At 43.4% G+C, this 25,609-nt stretch overlaps 1 protein-coding gene across 3 annotated transcripts in view; it reads right to left on the reverse strand.

Annotated features, from left to right (window-relative positions):
* shf (Src homology 2 domain containing F) overlaps positions 1 to 25,609 on the reverse strand; it is a 106,555-nt gene that overhangs the window by 32,632 nt on the left and 48,314 nt on the right. The window lies entirely within an intron of this gene.

Raw genomic sequence — 25,609 nt, forward strand, 5'->3', positions numbered from 1 at the left:
GATGGCCACTCTCTGCGCTCATTGTGAAATGCAAATCTACCCGCCAGTATTACAAAGGAAGCAGTGCGTGTGCATAGTGAGGAATGAATCAAGCGGCGGGCATTATAGATGGCCATTACCCTGAAGGATGGTGGCAGTTTGCCATTGCTGCGACGCCAGGGAGGGGGAAGTGAGACAGGATTGAAATAAGGAAAGAAGAAGCTGAGCGTCAGCAGTTGCACACAGGGGTACAGGACAACTCACATATGAGATCTGAGACCTTGCTGCAGGCTGCACGTCCTGCACTACCACAACTAAAGTGAGGAGAAACTAGTAGCGCTTTAGGACCGACTGTATGTCTCTAGTTTTAATCAGCGCGCGTGTATTTAATGTTTTCATCTTCAAATAGACTTCCAATAAAGTATGATTAAATAACTTAAATGTGCCTAAAATGATCATCATCCTACATGTGGATCCAATCATTTCAACACTTACATGCCTGCAAGGCATAATTGCAAAGTTTCATTGTGAGCAACTTCACAAAACGTTGCAAGAAATTCTCCCAAAATTACTGTACAACCTCAGATAGAGGAAATTCGTAGAAGAAAGAGTGAAGAACATTATATAAATATTCTGCTCAAGAGCTTGAAGTGCAGCCTCTTGGAGGAAGCAACTACTAAGCAGCATGTGCCGCTCACCCAGCCACAGTGTGAGTGTGAGAGAGGGGGAAAAGAGTTGCAAGGAAGAACGACTACTGGTGCTTCAACGTGGCGGGGGTTCTTCTCTCCCATGGCGGCTTGGCTAAAAACAAGTGTGGGCGCAGCAGTGTTTCACCTGGAGTAATCTTCACACAGAGCAGAGAAGAGAGGACCCTCATGTTTAAGATTTTCCAGTTTCTGGAATATTTCCAGATCTTATGCTTATCTGAAGTCAGGAGTTTAAAAAAAAAAAAAAAAAGACAGTTTCTACCGCGCACATATAAACACACAGGATAGACGGAGCCTGTCAGGTTGATGATAATAGCACGGGAGACTTGTTTATTTGAAGGTGATTCAGTCAAAAAAACACTCTCAAGAGTGTCTTTAAGGAATTTGTATTGTATTGTATAAGGCAAATGTATTTATAGAGCACCATTCAAACACAGGGCAGTTCACAGTGCTTTAGAAGTGAAAGAAATACAGAAAAGCTTTACAAAGAAATAAAAGAAATATATTAATAAAAGAAATACATTAAAGCTTTAAAAGAAATGAAAGAAATACATCAAAGCAAGTGATGAAGAATCTTAATCTAAAGTCAGTGTTAAACATTGATGTGCCATTTACAAACTACAATAGGTTGAAAAGTATTTCACTGCTGTCAAAGAATGACGACACGCTATTGAGCACCATTGTCCTACTTTATAATACATAAAAACCAAAATTTTAATGAATAAAAACAGACTTTTTTTTTTTTTAAACGAGCACAAGTTTTATGTATATTTTCAGTTGGTTTGTTGTATTTTTTTTTTTTTTAAGTCAAATACATCAGTCAGATGAATTGAACGAAAGGAAAAGATGTCTTGTTAAACCGGCACCTCATTGCTTATCAGGACAAATCAAATCGTGTTTTAGGACACAGTTTGAAAGAAACACAAAGAAAAGCAGAAGTTATCATATAAAGTGTGGATCAGGCTGTGGCTCTCAACCTGCTGTAGTACTAAAGGCTTTTCTTTCAGAACAAATCAGAATTGACCCTCTTCATGAATGTCGTCTTCACCTGTGATAAACCATCTACACTTCCCTCCAGTCCAGTCAGTTTCATCCAGAAGTTCTTCAACAGACACGAGTCTCACTGTTTGAACGTTCCCCGTGATGATCGATGATCAGGGTCACGGGTTCAGGGCACGTCTCCTTGTTCTAAATCTACTCAACATCCACCCAAAACTAAGCCGCATGCAGACCTTTTTAGTGGCTGTAAAAGAAGGTGAAAGAGACCTGACTGCTAATGAAGGCTGGTGCCCTTGAGAACCCCCCCCCCCCCCCCCCCCTCCTCCCCCTCCCCACCGCCGTCCTGTACTCGCATGAAGTTGTTAGCAGCTCTGCACCCTTCCTCCTGGGCCATATGAAGCTGTTAGCAGCTCTGCACCGCCATACAACTATGCAATGTGAAGAGAATGAAATATTATGCCACACTACTGCATAATTGCCTCTTAGCCCAAGGGAGCTCTTGCGGAAAAATGAGCAATGTGTTGAGCCTAATGGAGCTCCTTGCTGCTGCTGCTGGTGGTGGTGGTGGAGGTGTAGAGGCTGGGGTGAGGTGAGGCTGCCAAGTCCCGTATCTCTGTGTAATCCCGCATTAGGCAAACTTGCACTCTTTGATCTTAGCAGTTAAAAGACTTGGTATTATGAGATCCTGGCACGATTAGGTCCTACCTCCCTCGCAGGAGAACAAATAGCCCTGGAGGAGGGTTGGAAAAAAGGGAAAAGAAGGCTGCCAATAGGTGCAAACTGAAAAGGCACCGGGTAGAGAGATGGGAATTTGTATGTAAATAAATCTTATGGTAAGGAACCCTTTAATTGGTGGCATGCTGCCTTCAATAAATTGCTGCGGTGGACAGAGGCTCCCTGCTGCCTCTGGAGGACGAGGGCAAAGGAAGTCCTCCAGCTCTCTTTATCTTCCTCCTGGCTGTGCCTTTGTTTCCGCCTTCTCTTCCTCTTCTTGCTCCTCCAATCAGCTCCTGTTGAAACCTGCTTGGCGAACTGGGCGTAGGCGCGTCCATCAGGCTGAATTCCAGTGATTGACATGACAGTGGGTTGCACGCTGCAGCACAGCTGCAATCCATCTCTCTCCAGTTTTTGACCTCTAACCTCTGTCGAGGATCAGAGGTCAATCAACCACCCTCCCTTGATGTACCTCGTACGTTCCCCTCCCCGGATGTTGCAGTTTCCGTCCTGAACACTACTTTTTTTTTTTTTTACAACCCCGACACTCGTGCTTCTCCTGAAAGGCTGCAAAAGCTGATCTATTCACTCCAAAAGGAGGGAATGACGCTGAGCAGCATCTCTGCGTCTGACAAGAATGTGCTGCTGCTCCAAAGTCCTAAGAGCTCGAAGTATTTTAGGAAACAATTAAAGTTTATATAAGTATAAATACTAAGTGTGCTGCCACCAGCGGGGTTTCAATGGCCATGTAGCGGCAGCGGCCTCACTGACCACAACCATCTGTTTAGTGCCACTAACAGAGATGTGTGTGTGTGTGTGTGTGTGTGTGTGTGTGTGTGTGTGTGTGTGTGTGTGTGTGTGTGTGTGTGTGTGTGTGTGTGTATGTGTGTGTGTTTTGGGGGGGGGGGGGGGGGGCTGGGGGGCAGAGCATGTTGCTGACAACCCAACAGCTGCATTTAAGCTAGGACCCATTCCTCCTAATGAGAGAAAGACGAGGATTCTGCATGATATAATGTGGGCATTGTCAAGTGAGCTCAGACGCTGAAAACGGTGACAAAGACGCCTTGACACAAGTGGCAGATCCAGATCCTTGCTTATCATTTTTCTGCAGCGGTTCGTGAACTCGGAGGACTAATTCCGAGAGAGAAGACGAGAGGAACATTTCTTTTGCAGTAAATCCGCGGAGGCTCCCGTTCCACTTACGACAGGAGGAGCCCTCGGGGCATATTATCGTGGCAGCAGCGCGGGCAGACGCGGAGCTCTGGATTAAATCAAAAAACATTAACTGCAACCGACCTGGCAGCTGCATCCTGCCGCACAAAACACACTAACCAAGCCATCTAGACCTCATCAGCCAGACTCGCCGTCTATTCAGATTATTGCCAGGATTGCATTTGCAAAGAAAGAAGCTTTACATTATGAGACGGGAGTGAGAGGTATATACATTCATCTACCTCTCTGACTCCAACAACCCTCTCTGCCACTGTGAAGCCCTCACAGGGGCATGAGGGAATATCCGGGTTTGATTGAGGGCATCTCTCGTACTCTTGTGAAGGATTAAATCTGATTGACTTTACACCCCTGCAAAACAATGGGGAGGGAATAGCCAGGCTTTAAGGATTAACTCTGCCTGCTCCATTGGCTCTATCGCTCTTAGAAAAATTAATTATTACCATTTACACTGGCAACACAAGACTCAGACTATTCGAAGAGGAAATAGGTGACTGACTGGATTTATATCATTTAAATTATATAAACCCATTGTGCACTTTATAATGACTTCAAACAGCTCACATTTCAGATCATCTTTGATTGACAAAGAGTGTTGACATGATAGTATTCCGGCAAATTCTGCAATAAACAAAAGCCCGGCAGGTTTGAGTGTATTCAGACCATATTAGATTTATTTATTTTTTAAATATGAGGAATATTTTTGTCTTTACTTCATCAATAAAGTTAAAATATTGAGTTTAAAGAGAAAGAAACAAGCAAATTGTAGTTGAGCTCACTTGTTCAAATTTCTATTTCGCCGTCTATGTTGAAAAATATTAGGAATTTTTCTTCTTTCAACTTCAACTGTATTTTTTATTTTTTGCAGTTCTTCCCACGCTAACAGGATCCTCAAGAATTGAATCAAATTGACAGTTTTTTCTAAAGGTTTCCACTTTCTTCTTTTGACTGTCAGTATTTCTCTGGTTTTCTCCTGCGTTAAACAACTTCCACTGTTTCAAATGATATTTCAGAGCCATTTTCTCAAATATCTTTCTTTTTCTTTACATGCATAGTCCATTCTGACCTTGACTTTATCACGAATGAAAATTTCCTTTATTCAACGTCATTCTGAAAAAAAAAAAGAAAAAGAAAAAGCTACCAGAGCTGCTTCACACCACAAACACAGTATAAAGTGTCTCTGAGGTTCCAGCAACAGCATGAAAAATGTGGGGATACATGGAACTTTAATAGTATTCTATATTAGTTATCGTCTTTTGAGGCGAAATCCTTATGGAAACAAATAAGACAAAGTTGAAACTAATAAATACTTCAAAATATTTTCAGAACAGAATTTATTGTACCTGTTCTAGGTATGAATTTTATATTTAAATTAAGTTTAAAAGGTGAAATAACAGGAGTGAAGCCTGACATTCAACCGGAAACAATTGTGATTTGCTAAATAAAAGTAAAAGATGATCCTCTTTTTGTGTTCTCTTCTTGAATCTAGTCTTAATATACAGTCACGCACACATTGCAGGAGGCTACCGAGGCGATTAACAAGCAGTCCCACTTCCCTGCACCTCTAGATTTCACTCCGTTTGATTGCCCCGGCGTATGAAGAGGGCTGATCTTGAGGCGGCAGAAGCGGATCTGAGCGATATCGGGGGCCACCCACAGGTATTGTGTGTGTCAGTCAGAGAGCCGGCTGACAAGTGAAGGTGTTTGCTCCTTGACCCGTGGCGGCCCACTGCTGAGTGTCATTTCGCTTAGCGAGTGGAAGCTGAGAGGAGCCTCTCGTCACCGACTGCTCCTCGCACACCTCCAGGAGAATAGCTGCCATAAACAAAGACAAAAGCAACCCGGCAGCTTTGTGCTCGCGTCTCGCCCCGGTTTTGATTTTCATTTAAACAGCTTTTCATTTGTCTCTTGGACGAACAAAAGCTGCAAAGACAAAGGCATAAATTAACATGCGAGCATCGTCTATTGGCCTTTTTTCTTTTTTTTTCTTTTTTAAACAGCCTGCACGATTTGTTATTTTGACACAATTTGTCTCGTACCTTCAATCACTCAACTTTCACTATTTGCAGCCCGGGTTTTCTGTCAACACAACAGGTATGCCCATCTAGGAGCAGGACGTGTGTGTGTGTGTGTGTGTGTGTGTGTTTGTGTGTGTGCGTGTGTGTGTGTGTGTTGATGCATCTCCATCAGTCTCCTGCAGACGCAGCAAAAACCGTTCTCCTTTGTCTTGGTTCACAAAACTCCAGGCATGTGGACACACAGAAGTCTCAAACCTTTATCATGGTAACGGTCCAGCGACTGCAGTAGTTTCTAGTTTTACCACATTACCTTTGGTTTGTCCCTTATTAATAAAAATTTTTTTTAAAAAGCCTTTTCCCTGAGAGCTCCACTCTGTAACAGAAAAATATCAGCGAGGGGTACTTTCAGCCAGACTCCCTCACTAATGAAGGAGTCGGTGTAAATTATCTCTAAACAAGCCACAAATGTGTTTTCATTTGTTTGCCGAAAGTGTAGAGAGATAGAAAATTAAAAGAAGGAACTGTGCAGGAGTCACATGTACTAGGTCGAGGGGATGCACGTGTCGGAGTGTTCACTTGTCTCGGTGTAAATTTGTTGTTTCCCAGGGCAGCTGGGTGGAACAGAAGCAGAAGAGCGTCTTCCACAACATCCTGGCATGTATATGGATCCACGCTCTCACTGGAGCGGAGAGTGAGCCCGAAGAAACAACGCAAACGGGGCAGAAACGAGACGGAGGCGGGGAATGATGGAAGTACGGCAGACAAAGTAACAGAGAGAGGGACAGAAGACGAGAGGGAAGCTTCAGAGGGAGCGGAAATGTAGAAAAACAAAAGGCAAAGAGCAGTAGCGGGTGAAGAGAAGGAGGGAGGGAAGAAATTGAAAATTAGAGACAGGCAGGTGATGCAAGTTTGTCACAGAGGGGGAAATAAACACGAGGGACTGTGACAGGAAGTCGAGGAGAGTGATGGAAAATGAAAGTGGGAAGCACAGACGGAGGATGAGAGTGACAAGAATAATAAATATGCAGAGCAGCAAATGCCTCTTCATTTCCAGAGGCTAATGAACTTGTATCAGTTGAAGGCACCAAAAATAGCTGTTCGGTGATTTTTGGAGCTCAGTATTAAGACACTGCTGTTAAAATCAGTAAACTTGTATTCAAATCAGAAAGGGGTTCAGAAATCTGGTTCATGTGCCAACACTTCAGCATTGCTTTAACTGCTGACAAATACAACAAATCCAAAAGCACCAAACTGTACCACAACGGATCTGAGAAATCATCCGGTCGCTCCAGATATATTTCTGTTGCAAAAAGCCAAACAGGTGGTGAAACTGTATGAGAGCCAATAGAAATGTGGACGCGGGATTACCAAAGTCAACACAACAAAATTAGAAGCTGATAGAAAACCTCCTGGCAGTCTGTTCTTCAGACACCACGCTGTATCACATAAATGATGAATTAAGATGATAAATAGCTTTATTGTCACTATAACAAGTTGAAATCACCAGAGAGTGAAAACAATGAACTGTTGTGTCACAAGTGTCTGTAAAACCAAAGGAGAAGACCTGTGCAGGGAGAACATGCAGTTTCTATGCTGGAAGTCCCAGGGTTTTAACCACTTCACCACCATGCAGCCAGCGTCACAAGAAGAAGGAGACGGTCTGTAATTTCTTGCGGTAATATGCTCACGTTTTCCCAATGTAATCCATCTAAACACCAATCCACCCAAAGCTGGCGGGATACTTCGGTCTGGACAAAATTATTAAGTGGTTCCCGAACAGGGTTCGCTGCTCATTTCCCAGCAGTCTTTGCGGCTCACACTGCATATTTTCAGGTGTTGCTATTGGATTTACGAGCCTGCTTTGGTGAAGCGGCCCCAACATATTTCGATTTCAAGTGCAAAAGCTGCGTTTGGTTTTTCATCTCGGTGGTGGACAGTGTTGCAACATTTACCATGAAAAGGTTATCTGATTACTGATTACTGGTTACTCCTTTAAAAAGTAACTTAGTCACTTTACTGATTACAATAAGTCAGATTATAAGTAACTTTTTATTTACTTTCAGCAGCTGCCGACACCCCCCCACCGTCTCAACATGACAACTGAGTTATTTAATCATTTCGGGCCCAGTAGTTTGTAGTTATACACCAACCACGTTTTGGCGAGTGTCGTTCTCTTGTAGTCAGAATGCAAACAGCTTGTTCTAATTCAGGCTGCTGCTTCAAAACAAGTCCTCAACCTGGGTGGAAAAGAGGTATATGTAAATACATGCTCACTCCAGGGCCGCTGCATAAAAGGTGGCATTGCTCTTCAGCGGCACGACTACAATTACATCTCGTGAGGATGGAGGTGAAAGCTGATTCACGGAAGATGAATGGGGACGGCGTATTGGAAAGGTGCCCGTCTACCTACATGAATCACATAATAGCCCTCACAGCTAACACACGCGGCTCGGGTGTGAACAAACAAAAAGACATGACGCACTTCAGCAGTAATGACACAGTGACGGCGAGCATCCGTGCAATCAGTCATTTCCGAATTGCTGACAACTGCAGCGGTAATAGAGATTCCATTTGGCCGACAGTGACACACAGGGACGCGGAAATGTTTCCTGGGCTCAATGTGAAGCTGCGACAGGCTGCTTTGGATGATGCTGTTGTGTGCAAGAGTGTCCCACAGCCGTATGGGAGCAGAGCGATTTTTCCACAGGCGGCGGTTCTGAGCCGTGCATGCTCTGTAGCTATTGTTCCGGTGCTGAGATAAGACTGGCGGCGGATTAGAGGAGAGTGCACCCAGAGTTCAGGTTGTGTGTGGCTGAGTGAAAGGAGGAGACGGCATGGGACTGGGAGAGGAGATAAACAAGAGGACTGGGAAGAGGAAAGGAACTCAAAGCGAATGGGATGGAGAGTTGAGCACCTCTTGTCACGATGCCCAATTTTGCCCAGGAGGCCGCGGAGGAGGAGGGGAGACAGAGGACGAGGAGGAGGAGGAGGAGGAGGAGGAGGATGAGGGGGAGTGTGATGACACGTGGACGTGCCCATGATGAATCGCCACTTCATGCTGCCATGATACTGGAGGTCAATGGCCCATTATTGAAGACAGGCCTCCAGCAACCGTCAGCAAAGCCCCACTCGCACCCCAGTCAACCTTCAACCAGCTCACATTCCCCCAGGGGAAGTCAGGACTGCTCATTTCACTCATCTCTGTTGGAAAGAGAATGAGTGGAGGAGGAGATGACACGGGGAAAGAAAGAAATCCTATTTGTGGCACGGGGGAGCCCCGTACAAAGAAGCCCTGCAATAATACAGACGTGGGTCAGACAGGGGTCAAACATGCACAGAGTCACACACTGTGCGTGCCCGATGCTGCAGCGCCAAGCAGAAGTGGGCCACGATTCTTTATTACACGCTCGGATAATGTCGAGAGCTCCCGGTGGGAGCTGAACCTGTGGCTTTTAAATCTGCAAACAAAGCCAAGAGACACCTATGCTGTCAGACACTGTAGGAAGTAGGCCAGCAAACGGAGGAGGAAGCCTTTATGTACCGTCAGGTATTTCAATTCTTTCTTTGGAAAATTTCCTTCACACTGTGATAATCCCATAATCTCCTCGCACCGACGTATGCAGAAGCAGAGAAATCAGAGAAAAAAATTAAGTTCCATCATCTCCGTGCCGAGCCGAGCCGACAGCCATTGTTCTCTCCCTGGGTTGTCTCTCATTAGCTGAGACGGATGCCACTGAAACACTGACATATTTTACTCCCAAACTGGGTTAGAGACGGAGAGCACGGAGGCAAATGTTGTTTTCTTTTGGCAACATTACACAACCTGAACTCTGTGCGACCTTCGTCTCACGACTGGATACCAATACACAGCAACTGTCGTGCCCAAACATACCTCGGAGCATAAAACAAAGCATAATGCCATTGTTAGTGTTCCTGGACTTCAAAGTCGAAGCTCATTATGAGCCATAAAATAAGGATGAAACTGCAGCAAACCAAAAAAAACTGTGTAATTAGTTCAGCAGAGAAGCATAAATATTCATTATGTCAAAATAAAAATAAAACGCTGGATCTTGGGGCTAAAAGGGAGTGAGGCAGGGAGACGCCACAGCGCTCAGTATTGATTAGTTCTCTTTATCCGAGATGGCTACGTCTGCAGGAGCAGCACTGTGACCTGTTTACCAATCCTTCCAGTCCAGAGGACGAGCGAGCCCGTCCTCGGGGGAAACGCGCATCAGCGAAGGCTCTGGCAATGCAAATAGTTACACAACAGTGACCACGGTCCTCGCGCTCTCAACGCGCGTTTGCTGTTTTGACCTTCAGACGGGTGCCGCCTCTTGGTCGGCGCTCCCCGTGTGACTGTACACGCCGGGTAAATACAGTACGGGTGGATTATCACTGTAAGCTGCTAACCATGTTTACATGAGTGTGTGCGAGCTGATCTCCGTCACCCTGCTTCTGGGCAAATGAAACCCAACATGACCGCCGGCAGATTAAACAAAGGGACCATGGAAAGAAAGGGCCTGAATGTTTAGCAGAGGTGGCGCTGCACCACGTGAGTTTAAAAGGTTTCTAAAAGCAGCTGCTCCAAGTTAAAGAGCTAAAAACCGGCCAACCAGTCTACTTTTGCAATATATGCTATAAAGCTATTAAAATGCCGTGACGCCACGTGTGTCCCTGACTCAGAAAATGATTGAGTTTTACGGACGACGTTCACTCAGTGGAAAATGAGTAGATTATTTTGTACAGGTTTTTTTTTGTTAAAGTGGTAATACAGTGATGATGGGTGTAATCGCTGAGATGTTTCCCACACTGTGTGGCTTAATGAGGCATTTTACACATCTCACAAACTTCACCACTTCAACAGAATCAAAACGCTTCACATCCATTCACATGCTCATACACTAATAGTGTTAGAGCTGCCCCCCCCATAACCAGCAACTTGGGGCTCAGAGTCTTGTCTCTCCGACACACCTGCAGCTCGGGCAACGTTTCGAACCCCCCGTCTCACGACTGGAGCCCCACCTGCTCTTCTGCCATAATTAGAATTTTATAGCGGCACAATAATCTTGGCCTCTGGCCACCAGGCATGTTTACATCATTTCATGAGAATGAGCAGAGAAAATGCTTTAATGTTCTCTTTTTTTCCCCAAGATTAGAATAAATGGATAGACAACATGTTTCGATATGACTTGATAAAGCCAATTTTCTTTTTTTCATGCTTTATTTCCCCCGCACAGCAGCATGATGGATTAGTCATCTCTCATTTGATTGAATTTTTGACTTTAAATTGCCTGTTGGTGGAGGTGTAATGGTCTCTCTCTCTGTGACCGTATTAGCTCTGTGAACTACTGGTGACATGTCCAGGTTGTACCCCATCTTTCCCACGGTGTCAGTTTATATAACCTCCAGCTCTTTGTGGTTTTAAAGTAGATAAAAACTGATGTGGAAGGATACGGCTGGATGCTCCGCATTGCATGCACACAGTACATGAATTGTCCATGACTGGAGGTCATCCATCTATTGCATCCAGTGCAACTATGGGTTCAAATATTGGATTTGGTTTGGAAAAATAACTAAACTAAACGTGACATGCAAGCCTCGCCAATGCAGAAGAACAAACATGATATGGATCGCCTCTCTGCTGCTCCGTCTAAATAATGTCTCCCCACTCCAGTCCTTGTCTCTGCGTGTCTGTGCTGTATGCAATGAGCTGCACAACAGTAACAGCCTACTGGAGTGGTGTGTGTGTGTGTGTGTGTGTGTGTGTGTGTGTGTGTGTGTGTGTGTGTGTGTGTGTGTGTGTGTGTGTGTGTGTGTGTGTGTGTGTGTGTGTGTGTGTGTGTGTGTGTGTGTGTGTGTGTGTGTGTGTGTGTGTGTGTGTGTGTGTGCGTGTGTGTGTGTGTGTTGTCTGCCCTCTTCAGCTGCTATTACATCAGACATAAGACAGCCTGGAGAAAAACTTCTGATAAAGTCCAGTCAGACCTCTCAGCTGTGTTCAACCTGATTCTCTCTGACAGTGCAAGCGGGGCACAGGGAGTACGACCTGGCTGGGATGCTAAAGCTTTCGCAACGAAACTAGGAAAGCATGATGAACACAGGATTTACGTGCAAAAAACGGGCCTTTCTACATAAAAATGAAACGGATAGAAACGGATTAGCCACGAAACTTCTTAAACATGACGTCTAAGTTGGCATATTATATACAATTACTGGGAAAATAAGCAAAAAGGTGTGTAGAAATCATTTGTATTTTCTTTAGAAATCTGGATAAAAGTGTTTCATCGGTCAGAGATTTTGAGCCGGTGTAGTTTTCAGAGTGTCTTCGATGTCTTTATCGTCAGTCAAAACTCAGATTCACACGTTTTTACTGCAAAATGTAAAAAAAAAAAAAAAAAAAAAAAGGAAGATATGTTACAATTTAAGTATAAGTACATTCAAGTTAATAGTATGTAAAGATTATCCACATTAATATCAGTTGGAGAAAATATGTCGATATGTAAGCCAGTCAGCCAGACACCATGAAGATGCAGCTGTGAGCAGACCAGAGGAACAAACAGTAGGAGCAGATGGTCATTTGCATCCTTTTCCTGTTCGCCATCGTAGCTCGGAGGAAAAAGCAAACACACAGTATGGGAGCAGGTGTTTCTGGCTGTACCAGACCTGCTTAGGATAAGGAAAACCTATCTTCATCTTGATGGGTATAATGAAGGCAATACGTCACAATACATATTGAGATGTCGTAGGATGTTTCACTGTTTTCATGCCAACAACAAAATAAATTCAAATAAGTATGTGGAAAAGTTTGAGAATGCCACGCGTGGAGAAATATGCCTCACCTCTTTCTTTCACCCACACTTGTCTTTCAAACGAGTGCAGCCGTATCACAGACACGCATTACATTTAGCTTTTATTAAACCTGTTCTTTTTGTTATTTCATTACACATTCTTGGCGCCGACATTTCCAACCTCTCATAAGCTTCTGATTGATTTGTCGCACCGCATCAAAATCAAAATTCCAGATCCCTTGTTGGTATTTGAGTCGATATTTGACAACACTGCATGAGAAGATGCATCTTTTTTTTTTTTTTTTTTTTTGTTCCCTTACAAGGGACACATTTTAAAATTTCATTAGCTTTCACGCGGCTCACTGTTAATCAAAGGGCTTTAAAATTCATGGCGAGCGCGTGCACATCAATACTGCTGAGCACCGGCCCCCGAGGAGTAAACAACATGACACAATAGCTGGCGGTAAAACACAACACAGACAGTGACAAGAATACATTTTAGCGCTGTTGTCAATCTCCGCTGTTTGGCCAAGCGAGGCCGATTCTACAATCACCTACTAAACAGCGGCGTGTGGTTCTGGTGACGCGCGACCAAATACCTTGGCGCTAGGATAGTGTGTGCACCATGACACGGGCTCACTTTTCCTCCAAATTGACTTCCTCATTCCGATCTTCTTCAGATTTGCTTTATTCACTCTGCACAAGGAGCTATCCCATAAAAAAAACAAAAAAAACAAAACAAGCTCATTTTCTTTAATGACTCAAACATAGAACAAAAACTGCAGAAGACTGAAACAATGAATGCAAATACACCCCGAGGGCACATTGTAGAAAATACGCTCCTGTAAACAAAAGTGATTACCCGCAAAGGAAAGCTGCAAAGTAAACCTTGACTAAGCTTCTGTTAGCGCTCTGTCACTCTTACATACGGTCTGATGTACAGGAGTTCATAAACTGGTTTGTGGGCCGCAGACTGATGGTGTCTGGGAATTAGAGGTCAAATGTTTTGCTTATTCCTCAATGGACTTGGGTTGACATTGTGGTTTTGGATGTAGAAGTCAGAAGCCTTAGAATTTTTTATTTTAAAACTAGATCTGCGTGATTGCTTCTGAAAATGTATTACAGCTACAGCAGAAGGTTGAATTCAATCTCTTTCGTGGATAACATTTTTGACACTTGTGGTTTACAGTTTATTTGGGCAGCTTCTGGTTTTTGTTAATAATATGTGGAAACACATGTGGAAATGTTCATGCAGTGCTACTCAACTATGCCCAACACCAGCATCCATGTCATTGCGGTAAATAAGTGGTCTTGCTGATCATGTGAAAAAAAAAAAAAAAGAAAGAAAGAAAAAAGAAAGAAATCCCAATATTATGTCAACCTTGCAATGCTAGTATAACAAATTCCAAAATTATGGTTGTAATGAAAAGCTACAATCCCTTCAGCACTGTTCAAATGACCATGTAAGGAACAAGACTTGAATGGCTGAGATTACGCAAAAGACAAACACAGATGTGTTCATTAGCGTCAGCACAGTAATAACACTATGTCAGTGTCTCCTGCGCTCCAGTTTTATGAGTCTTCTCTACTGGCTGGACCCCAGACATGTGGCTGCAGCTCGCCACGTGGGCCGCTCCACCAACTTTGCCAGCAAAGCAGCACCAGTTGCTCGGGAACTGCTGCCAAACATCCCTCAACACATAACAGATTTTCTTTTTTCTTTTTTTTTTCGTTAAATCTACAGCGAATTAAAGTACAGCTCTCAGGCTGATCGTTGCCAAAGCTGCGTTTTGGGGGAAAGGCAGTGTCACTGTTGCAGAACATTTAATAACATGTGCCTGGATTCAGTGTATGGGAATTACATAGCAGTGCCCTATGGAGTATCTTTGTACCCTGTAGTTGGAGAAAAAGAAAAAAAAAAAAAGTCAATGCCAATCCCGTAATAACACTCATGCCAATAAAAATGAGTGAGTTGAGTGAGTAATTTCTGCCTCATCCCATTCCGGGATCCAATAATGTGCTCCTGCCATTGTGAAGCAAAAAATAAATAAAAAAAATCACAGCTGAATGTGGATTAAGTCTGCTAAACCACAGTTCACCGCACTTATGAAGCAGCAGCGGTTTATGTGACAATACACGTCAAAACAACTGCTTGTTCAACTCGTACGCTAACAATATCGAGGGAAGAAATTGTATTTGTCAGAGAAAACAATTCTCGGATGACTTTTAAAACTAAACTCAAAACAAATACTTGCTGGTAAATGTGACCGAGTGAGTTTTGGCTGCTGCAGTGCTTAGAAGCACACAATTATAACCCCCCCCCTTTTTTTTTGTTTAAGGTTTAAATCAGGGAAGCCGTTTCCTGCAGAGAACATGCAATAAAGATGAGCCCAAGTAAGTTTTACTCTCCCACTGCATCCTCTGTTACTCTCAGGAGTGGAATCATCCCGTGTGTGGTTTGGCCGCCTCCTCTGGCCTCGGCAGGAACTCCTACTATGTTTCCCAAAAAAGAAAAAAGAAAAAAAAGCCTTTTTCGCAAAATGTGGATGCAATCAAAACAGAAAAGGGCTTGACCGAGAAGCAGGATGAAGCTCGTTCAGTCACTGGGGCATGGAACATGTTATCACGGGGTTATGAGCGGCCTCCGAGCACGTTTTGCAAAAGGAATGCCAATGTTGACTCAAGCCATCTCCCTCTATACGTCATGCGAATCGGAAGAAATACCACGTCGCCCATTTTCTGCAATAATTACCCTCGCACAAGCATAAACATAAAGGCCTAAAAACTCCACCTTGTAGGGTGAAACCATCCATTACCATGGTCCAAAATACCACGACAGGGCCTCACTAAACTGCACATATGCTGTTCAGCTGCTGAGAGGAAAATAAAAAGAGTTTTTCTTTTCCTCCTCCAGCTGTGTGGGTGACTACACTCGCTCAAGTTAAAGCTGAGGAAAGGTCAGCGATCCTACACACAATATCGTGAGACACACGGCTCCACGCACATAATGAAGGGCGCCGACGACGAGTACAGTAAACAACACGGCCTACTGAGGGCAGACAACCACAGGGACGCCCACGGACGTGTCGCACTGCCCGCCTCGATGCACCTCCTGCCCCCTCAACTCCTCCCCACTGTGTGCCAAGGGTGGGCTGACAGGACCCATCCCGCTCAGAGCTGCTAACGCATTCCTGCACCTGCTGCCTCCTTCCTGACTGCCGCTCATCTGCTCTCCTCGGGGAGAACACACACACACACACACACACACACACACACACACACACACACACACACACACACACACACACACACACACACACACACACACACACACACACACACACACACACACACACACCAACTGGATTCCACACCCGTGAGGTGACTGAATGTCGAACATTCATAATCTGTCTGCTATGCGCAGTTGCGCTGTTAACCTCTGACAAGTGTAATTCTAACTCGAGTTCTCCGTTTTCTCTGATGAATAAAACATGTTTTTACTTCTTTTAGCAGAGAGGGAGTCTCCGAGGGGACCGACAGGAAATTAGGCAGATGAAGAAAAAGTTTGTGCGCAAGCCATCGCTGCCAACGTTTATGGGAGACTTTTTGATTCATGCTAAGTTTGGAATCTATACTGTGCAGTCTAGTCAGCTGTGTGTGTGTGTGTGTGTGTGTGTGTGTGTGTGTGTGTGTGTGTGTGTGTGTGTGTGTGTGTGTGTGTGTGTGTGTGTGTGTGTGTGTGTGTGTGTGTGTGTGTGTGTGTGTGTGTGTGTGTGTGTGTGTGTGTGTGTGTGTGTGTGTGTGTGTGTGTGTGTGAAAAGCGCGACAGAGGCAGGCAGAGGGAAAAACACGGCGGCAGAATGTTCCAGCCACGTACAAGACGACCTACTAAACATATGGAAGAGACAGAGGCTCCAGTCCTGTGGGCGTGGAGATGAAAGACTGAGAAGTCTGACTTCTTGCACTTCCCGCTGAGACACAGGAAGCTCCCCGAATCCTGTCAGGAACAGGAGGGGCCGACTCCTTCTGGCTCAGATTCTCCAGAACTTGTCAGTCTTTCCTTCACACACCACATCCGATCAGAAGACGAAGAAAAAAAACAGTGTGACGAATGCCTGTTTCATTGTGTACACGGGGAGATGACGGCACCAGAAGAACATCTGAAAAACCTCAGATGTGTATGAAACAAGAGTAGTACGATTTTAACCCTGTAAACCCAGAGTAGAGAAAACTGTGACAAGGCACAAAAAACTTATACGCTACTTTTATGTCAGGACAAGAGACGATTCTGTAATATCGATGCTGCAGTAATGTCACACGAATGAATTAATCTTGAGCGTCAACAGTAAACACTCGTGCAAGTTTGAGTCTAAAAAAGGAAAACGCTCAAAAACAATTATCACACTTTATAATCAATTATTTTCGGACATTTTCTATATTGAGTGTATCAAGAGCCATTTTGAGCCTTTATTTACAAACTTTAACATCCCTATCAGATTTGAAATGAGCTTTCTTTCTTAACGCAGTAGTCAGGAGGTTCGTATTTCCTGTTACTGTCACGTGTTAAAAAAGCAGATGGGTCATTTTCATGATGGGGTGCATTATCTCTCCGACTGGGTCTAAAAGCTTAACGATATCTAACTAACCTGAGCGTGGTGAGCCGCTCTACTAGTAGCAGCACATTTAGACCCCATTTATAAAACAACGTTTATGCATTTTTGCTTTAGAAATGTGTTGCGTTTACACGTCAACGTTTTGAAAATGATGTACAGAAGAGGGCGCCACCTCATAGGATCACTCCTTGACTCATAAAGACTTGTGAAAACTCTGCTTGACTATCAAATATTATACGAAAAATAAATAATCATGACATCCTCCCTGCTCTTATAATTGTGCACTGAGCTCCCTACCTCCCTTCCATATATATATAAATATATGTTTTTACTCTCAACGTCGAACTGTTTTTTTTTTTGTTTTTTTTTTGTCTCGTCTCACCAATACAAAGACCCTGAGGGGTTAGTTTGTCTGTACAGTGTACCATTTCCCTTGTTATTGTCTTTGTTATTTGTGTTTGTATGTTTGCTTTGTTTTGTTTATGTTATTGAAAAATTCAATACAAATTTAAATGGAAAATGAAAATGATGTCCGTTTACATGAAAACGTCAGAAACAATTACCATGCAGTATCAAGTCAGACGGGAGTCATGACGCTACGGAGGCCGCCATTGTTGTTGTTGTTGTCAATATACTCACACACATGCAGACGAACTATGTACTCTGGTGTACATGCTGTTGTTTTCATTTTCTGGACAAGCGTTCTGACAATCCTCACTGCTTGAGTGAGGCGACATCTCTTCGTCTCTTAAAGTTTGGAGCAGAGACATGCTTTGTAAAGTTTATGTACTTGTATGAAAGTTGAGACGAGACCGTCGTGATCCTCACTGAACTAATGGTGACTTAATCAGCCAGTCATGTGCTACTGATTAATCCATGCACTCATACACCCATCCTTTCTGGACTTGCCCTGATGATCCAGTCAAACCAAAAACCAGTGTGATTCATCACTTTGTGTTTCCTGACAGGCTGCTCTCTGGCAGGTCTTAATCAGTGCGAGATCGACAGGGCTAAAGTCAGAATGGCCTTAACACCATACTCTACTGACATTTTCTACAGCAGCTGTGTGAATTCTCGACGACACTCGGTGGAGGAGGATGCGGCACCAGCAAACACATCCTCCGCTGGCTAAATGACGGCTGACCTTTATGGCTGGCAGTCTGAAGAACAGGGAGCCGAGCTCAGGAATGAGTCCCGGTTGGGGCACGAGGAGCAGAGTGGCAGATGAGGCTGAAGAAATATTGACGACTCGCGAGGTCTCATGAATAAAAACATGAAAGGGTTGAAACAGATGATGTGGTTGATGCGGATGAGGGAGGATTATCCCATTGCAACACTTTTGTTCTCTTGAAATGGTTACTTCTGAACGGCTGTCCACTTGCGTTAGAGGGCTTCATTAATAACATTCATTAGCCATTCAGGGTCTATTTGGACGGAGCACCAAGAATCGTCAGCCTCCTGCTGGCTCTATTCCTGATGCACTTACACAGGCCGTGTAATGCCTGCAGGACAATTCAATTAGGAAAGAAGCATTTGATCACCATTAAGACTCAAGAGTCCCGTCCGAAGAGCATAATTTATCACTATCAAGGTCTCCTGTATGACAGTGGTAGATTAGGTGTCCTAAGTATTGTCTGGAAGGTGACACATGGCTTCGTGGAACTGTTAACGGTAAATAAGATTAGCCTCGTATGCTTCTCTTCTAAAAATGGATTCCGGCAGAACAAATGAAAGAGCCTGGCTTTTTTTTTTTTTCTTTATTGTCTTACCTACAATAGATTCTGGTTTGAACATGAGCCATTAGCTGGCCTTCTCATCATAATTACCCAGCTTTCAGACGGAGACAGAAATCGATCAAAATGAGTCCATACGCAAGTCTCGCTTTAAATCATCCACAAATCAAGGCCACGAACGATTTTCACCTCGAATCAAACACCAGAGTACTGTGTAGAAACCAAAAAAAAAGAAAAAGACTTCAAGAGCTGTTTGCACTGACTGAGACTTTGCCAAGTGGAAGAGAAACGAGTGAGAGTAGACAATGAAAATGGGAAACGCACACACAAAAAAGAAGGAAAAATGTAGATGCCAAAAAGTGAGGGAGGGTATTGTGGGAGCTGGTTTCCCCGTCAGCTGACCCCGCTGCTGGCAGATCTAGCTGTTGGGCTCCGAGCTGATCGAAACAGTACCCAGGCGCAGGGGGGGGGTCCAAGGTAATTTGTCCACTTGTTAGGATAATCCACCATCTGCCTCATTGCATACGGCCTCAAGCTCATCCACAAGCCTTTATGTTGGACTGAATTCTAAACATATGGGGGAAAACAAAAATAAAGTCCAGTTTTCTCCCAGGCTGCTTGGGGAAAAGAAAAAAACCAAAAACAACCCTGACTCAGTCAGGAAAAGAAACATGAATTTCCCAAAAATATTCTTATTAAGCCAACCAACAATGTTAGAAGTTATGAGATCGTCATTCTAACAGCAGTTTTGGTTTTCGGAAAGTGAAAAGCTTATTCAGTTCCTCCTGCTATGAACTGTAGTTTGCTGTCTGAAGTGAGCGCCACGATCCCAGGGGACGGGGATTATCTTGTGCTTCCATCTACACCAACATCATTAATAAATCACATCTTTTTGCAAGTCAATGCGTTTAATCAGTTGTTTTTACACAGAACATGAATATTCTAAAAGATTTGTGAAACTTTTCAAGTATCAATACAACAATACGAGCAATCAATTGGTCGAGCACGGATGGACCAGGAGTTTTCACAAGTAGTCCAAGCAGACCCGTTGTCATTTCTGCATTATTAAATGTGGCATTAGCATCCTCAGAAAGACTACGAACAAGTCAAAATATTACTGGAACCAGCTGCAGTGCAAGCTTTAATTCCTGCGGGAAGCAGATGAGCATCGCTCCAGTTTATCCAGCTCAAACAACTGTAATTAACAGATTCTCGTCTGAGTCGTTGGTAACAACCACAGACCAGCTCGATTTGAAACGCTCGCTGCTGTTATACCTTCAGAACAGAGACTTTATATATTAAGTGCCACTCCACTAATAAATCTTTTTTATTGAACTCATCGCTCCAGTGTAAATAATAAAGTGCAAAATATTTTAGTCTTTTATATTTTCATTGATAAATAGAGGTGCTGATGTATAGCATAAAACATTTTGCGATAAATTTGAAACACAGCGGCCACCTAGACTGTCTACATTCTCATATCTGCATCACAATGTACACGTCTTGTTTACAACAAATGTATCAAGATGAGTTCCTGGGACTCGGTGGGAAAATTCCTTTCCTAAAAGTTTTTTTCCCATACACGCCGTCATTCATTCATGCACTAGTAATTTTCCTCATCGGTGGAGGTGCTGAATAAATGTGTGTAGTGTGAGATATTCTTAGCAGGAACACCACAAATACCAAACAGAAATTACAATGATGATGTAGGATTATCTGTCACCTTAGACCCAATCAGCTTGCAGCAGCATCTGTGCTGCATTTATTCTTTCATCAATACCCTTGCCACCTCCAGTCTTACTTCGTACATCGTCGCTTCTCCTTCTCCACCTGACCTGGCGCCTTTTCAAGCGTGAATGTGCGAGCACGCTGCAGGACGTCAAAGCACTGGGTGGTTGGACGCCCGGAAATGTCATAGAAATACCGATCGGCTTAATGGCACGTGGGGACTATCTATTTGACTCACAGCTTTTCCATTAAAACTGTAGATTTTATCACTCGACCCAGCAGTTTCTCCAGCGGTGAACAATTAAAAGACTGTCTGCCTCTTAACGGCACACCTCTGGATCAAAGACTATCGGGACCCTCTGATGTTGTAAAACAGCCTGATGCTTTCGCCTCCTCTGACGAGGACCGGAATGCACTCGAGAAACGAACGAATCAAAGTGAAAAAAACAACAACATCTGCGTCACACACACCAGCCTGAGAAAAGAAGATATTTGCAGAGGTAAACGAGGCATTGAAGGATAGGACAGGATACCGAAATGTCACAGAAACCCATCTCAGAAAGGTTTGCCATCCTATCAGAAATTATTACTTTCAATTTCCTGGATGTTTGTAAGGACGGGAAATAGAGAAACATGTGACGATTTATCTTTTACATGACAGGGTTCTCAAATGACCTTTAGGAAAGATCAGCAGAGGGACTGAATACTAACGACAGTTCTATTCCAGCAGGCTGTCAGAAATACATAAAGACTTTATAATAATCACCCAAACAAGCGGGGAAACACGAAAATGTGCTGTGCATCCATCGGCTGAAAATAAAGTCCTTTAACCACTTAAAATGTGATACAGCTCACTTATTGCACTAAAAGAGGTGGAGAAAAATGAGAAGGTGGGATGAAAGGAGAGAAATGAAGCTTTGAATGAGACTCGGCAAAGAGAAATCCATCGAATGACTTACTTTGTTGCACGCCTCAGATTGGACTTCACGCTATTCCTCTATTGTATTTCTTTGGACAACAGAGGACTGCGGCACCTTCACACGGTGTTTTGAAGAGCCGTGAAATGACCCAAAGAGCACTTTCATAACAGGATGTGTCGGGTCTGCGGTCAGCGGTCAGACCGGGTCTAAAGATGATTATCGAGGCAGTGAGAGGGGGAAGACTTCAGTCTGGCGGCTCAAACTGGATGCTGAAGAGGAGCGCCAAGGAGAGAGTGACGTCGATTTAAGGTCACTTGAAATGGTAATCACAAATAAAGGTTTCCCTCCTTCCAGCAACACCTGCATGTTCCAAATAAAATCCACAGAGGACATGTCACTGTGTCTCTGACTGATTTGGGGTGATGGACGTCTTTCTAGAGCCTTCATCACGACTCTGTGGAGACACTCAGGAAGAACTCCAGGATATCGTTCGAAAAGAGGTCAATGTACATCAAGCTACTGGTTCTCAGGGGCAATGTGTTGTCACAGAGTGGAAAAACTCTCTCAAGCAACTTCACATTTTCTCCTCTTTTTTTGGTGCCGTGTTCCTGATGTTGTTTGTCAAAGGATGTTACTAGTTTAGGGACTTGTATGGGGTAGTTTTTAAATCTAGGACAAAAGTAGGGAGGCGTTTTGTTAAGAGCCACTGAGTGCCGTTGGAGGGCAGACTCCCCGTTGTTTGTGCTCAAACAGAGACACATTGCCTGTGGGAGGTTCAGAAATATATTCTGATATAAAGTAAATGCTGAGGATTAGGAGCAATGCTGGGAAATTAAGAGAATAATGTGGCGTGAACAGTGCATATCTGTGTGGATGCAGAGATAGTGGAGAAGTATCTGAAGTGTACCAGGTCTAAAGTAAATATTGATCTGAGTGATCGTGATTGTGATCGTCTGAGAGCTTAGGCATCGAAAGAAGCTCCATGACTTGATAACACAAAGCCGGTTTGAGAGATTATGTTAAATGTTCATGTTCGATGGTTGAGTTGAATAGCAGCTATCACTGTTTCATCATTTGACTTTAAAAAATAAGATTCTACAGAAATTGTGTTCTTTTTTTTTGCCTTCGTTACAGTAGCACAAAATGAATGTTTGTTTTATCTTTTTCCAAGTATTTCTCTTGCCTCTTTGGAATTCTGCAGCCTTTCCTCTATTTTTTCTTCTTCGGCGTTGTCCAACCTGGAGTCGGTTTTGGTCATTTCCCCTGTTATGTCTGTGAGCTGTGTTTTATTGTCCTGCCCAATATTGCAAAGCTCCTTGAATCAGGTTTTGTTTCTCTTCTTCGTGGTCAATCTGCCTCTTGGCTGGCCAGCAGTGTACTGGAGTTACCTACAGCACGAAACCAACACGTGCTTCATGTTTGTTTCTTTTTAATAGGGGTTTTGCTATTTTCCATTTATGATGTAAAGTTTGACTTTTCAGTTCTTTTTGAAGCGACATTAAATCTTTTTAGTTTAACTTTAGTGCAGATTTCTTTTATCTCAGTGGAGAGGCTTCACCAGCTGCTGACCCGGAAGTCGGTAATCACATTTATTTAAACTAACCCTAACTAGAATGTGGCCTGATTGAGGCAAGAGACACTAAAACTTGCAAACCCTCATTATAAATTCTATTATGAATCTTGCTGATTGTGGATGGTTTGAGTTTACCATCACGTGCAAAATATTTTCTCTTGTGACTTTGAATTTTCAGCCGATGATTCCATTGAGATTGTTGTGTACTTGGCCAAATGGAATCAAGTTTATGCATTACCAGCACCTGTTGCCTGAATGTGCAATTTGCCAAACACTTTTCATGAAGGTCTCTGCGCCAGCTGAATGACAGCAGGTCTTTTTTTTTTTTTTTTTTCATTTTTTGAAGAGTGGGACTAGTTCGTTTTCTCAATGCTTACCGGTGCAACTTGAGCATCTGCACACACTCTCAGAATGCTGAATGAGTGCAAATTGCTGTAATGAAGCTATTTCATTATGGGGATGAGCAGTGCTGAATAAACAGGAACAACAAGGCAGAGTGCTTCATTGAGCCATCTGTGGAAGTACTTTGGCAAAGAGTGCTGCTGTGTTTACAACACTAATGGCTGGCAGGAGGACAGAGACGACTTCTAGCTGAGTGGAACAACAGTCAATCTCAACTTCAGCTGATCTACGAATACAACCAACGAACAGCAGGAGGCGGATGAGGCTGGAAAGAAGGACCGGGGAGCACAGGTCATTAAGAACCAGCGAGAGTCTTGCTGGTGCTAACTTTACTGAAAGTTTATTGCCAATTCTGTGGATCAATGAAATACCGAACCTTTGCATGACACGACAATCAGGGTAAAATGCATCGATGAAGAGAGACAGAAAAAGGGACACTGCACTCAAGCAAACTAAAGACAGAGCAGCTTTTATCATATTGAGCACTTGAAAATACACCCCTCACTCCCCTAATGCTCAGGGACTGGGCATGACAAAAATATGAGGTGAAAGTGATTCAACTACCCTAAAAAGGCTCCACTTTTGCTGACACCAATCAGAGTACAGGAAGCAGAAAATAAGCCAGAGGCAGTCTCAGCATGTTTTAGAGATTGCCATGAGAAGCATGAGAATGAAAGAATGATAAGGATGGATCGAGGTGTATGGATATTTCTTATGCACCAGCCACAAGTGCACTTTTTTCTGCTACAGTAAGGCGATTCACATTCAGGAGACTTCAGGTGCTCTGAGACTTGTAGGAACTACATTTTGCCCTCATTACTAAAATAAGTGATGTTACAGTCAAAACTGTGCTTGATGCAGATCAGCTCTCCCCTGTTCGTATTTAAGATTTTAGACCTCAAAACACTGGTTAGGGGCTGTGAGATTTATATAAAAGAAAAACATCCCACAGTAAAACTGAAATCCATTTTTCAGCTAAAAAAAGGATGAATGCCATACGCAACATTTTACTTGCGGCTTTGACACTGTTTTCAGCGACAGCGTCCAGTAAAACCCCAAAACATGGAACATTTTTAATGATCAAACTGGAGCTCTGCTTCAAAAAAAACAAACAAAAAAAAGATCTGTATCTACTGTGCAGTAACAGAGACTGTATAAATCAGTGACTTTTTATTCGCATCATGCTCCGCAGATGGGTGCCGGCTAACGATGGATATATCCCGATCACATGAATTGCTCTCCTCACTAATGTGCCAGCGCGGATCGGTTCATTTTCATGCCGGAGTCACATTCTCCAGACATGTCATAATTACTTGTCTCCTGACATTCATTAAGTAACATGCTGATTTCCCTCCTTCCCTCAATTGGGCTTAATTGACCGCTTTTAAAAGCCAAGCCAGTCCTTCCATGAGAACAAAAGCCAGACGGCTAACTGTGACACAAATGAGAAGCGTGTCTGCACGTGTGTGTTTGTCCTTGGTTTTACTCATTTTGCAAAATCCAAAATGTGACAAACTAATAAACGCAGAGGGTCTGACCTATTTTGAGAGAAGGACAATGGAGGACCACAAAATGTGTTTAACTATTTCTACAGGTGAAGACATGATGGTCATTATTGAACATTATGTTGTGATGCTGAATGTTATGGTAATGGGTTAGATCATCCTTGAGAGAATTTGTAATACTCTTTGTGTGTCCTATAAGCCTTAAAGTGGCAGCTCACAAAAGCATAACTCATGTCATTTAAGTATTACTATCGGATTAATGTTCCATTCATGCCCACGGGTTAGGGTTAGGCACTTATTGGTCATGACTAAGGTTAGGGAGACGCGATAGTGAAGGCATTACGTAAATATAAATGAGCCTCAACTTTGGTGTAGAGTCAGGTCATGGCGAGGGTTGGGTTGAGGTGAAGGTAATGCTTAGTGATAGGCAAGTAGTAGTTACGGCTGAGTAAGTAGGCCTGCAGGAAGTAAATATAAGTCATGGTAATCCCCGTGCGTGCATGCGCGCCATCAAAACAAAAGAGAACACATCACTTTGCCCGGCAACACTTGAAATGTATTCAAATGTTAGGATGTGACGTATGGGCTACCAATTGAGTTAAGGGTGGGGTTCGGGGTTGGGGTACTTAGGGCACTTTAGTTGTGACAGTTAAGGTTAATGTAAGGGTCTTGGTAATCCCTTCTGTTAATGAGAAGGACCTAC

This window comes from Lipophrys pholis, assembly GCF_963383615.2.
Source record: "Lipophrys pholis genome assembly, chromosome: 2".
Classification (NCBI taxonomy): domain Eukaryota; kingdom Metazoa; phylum Chordata; class Actinopteri; order Blenniiformes; family Blenniidae; genus Lipophrys; species Lipophrys pholis.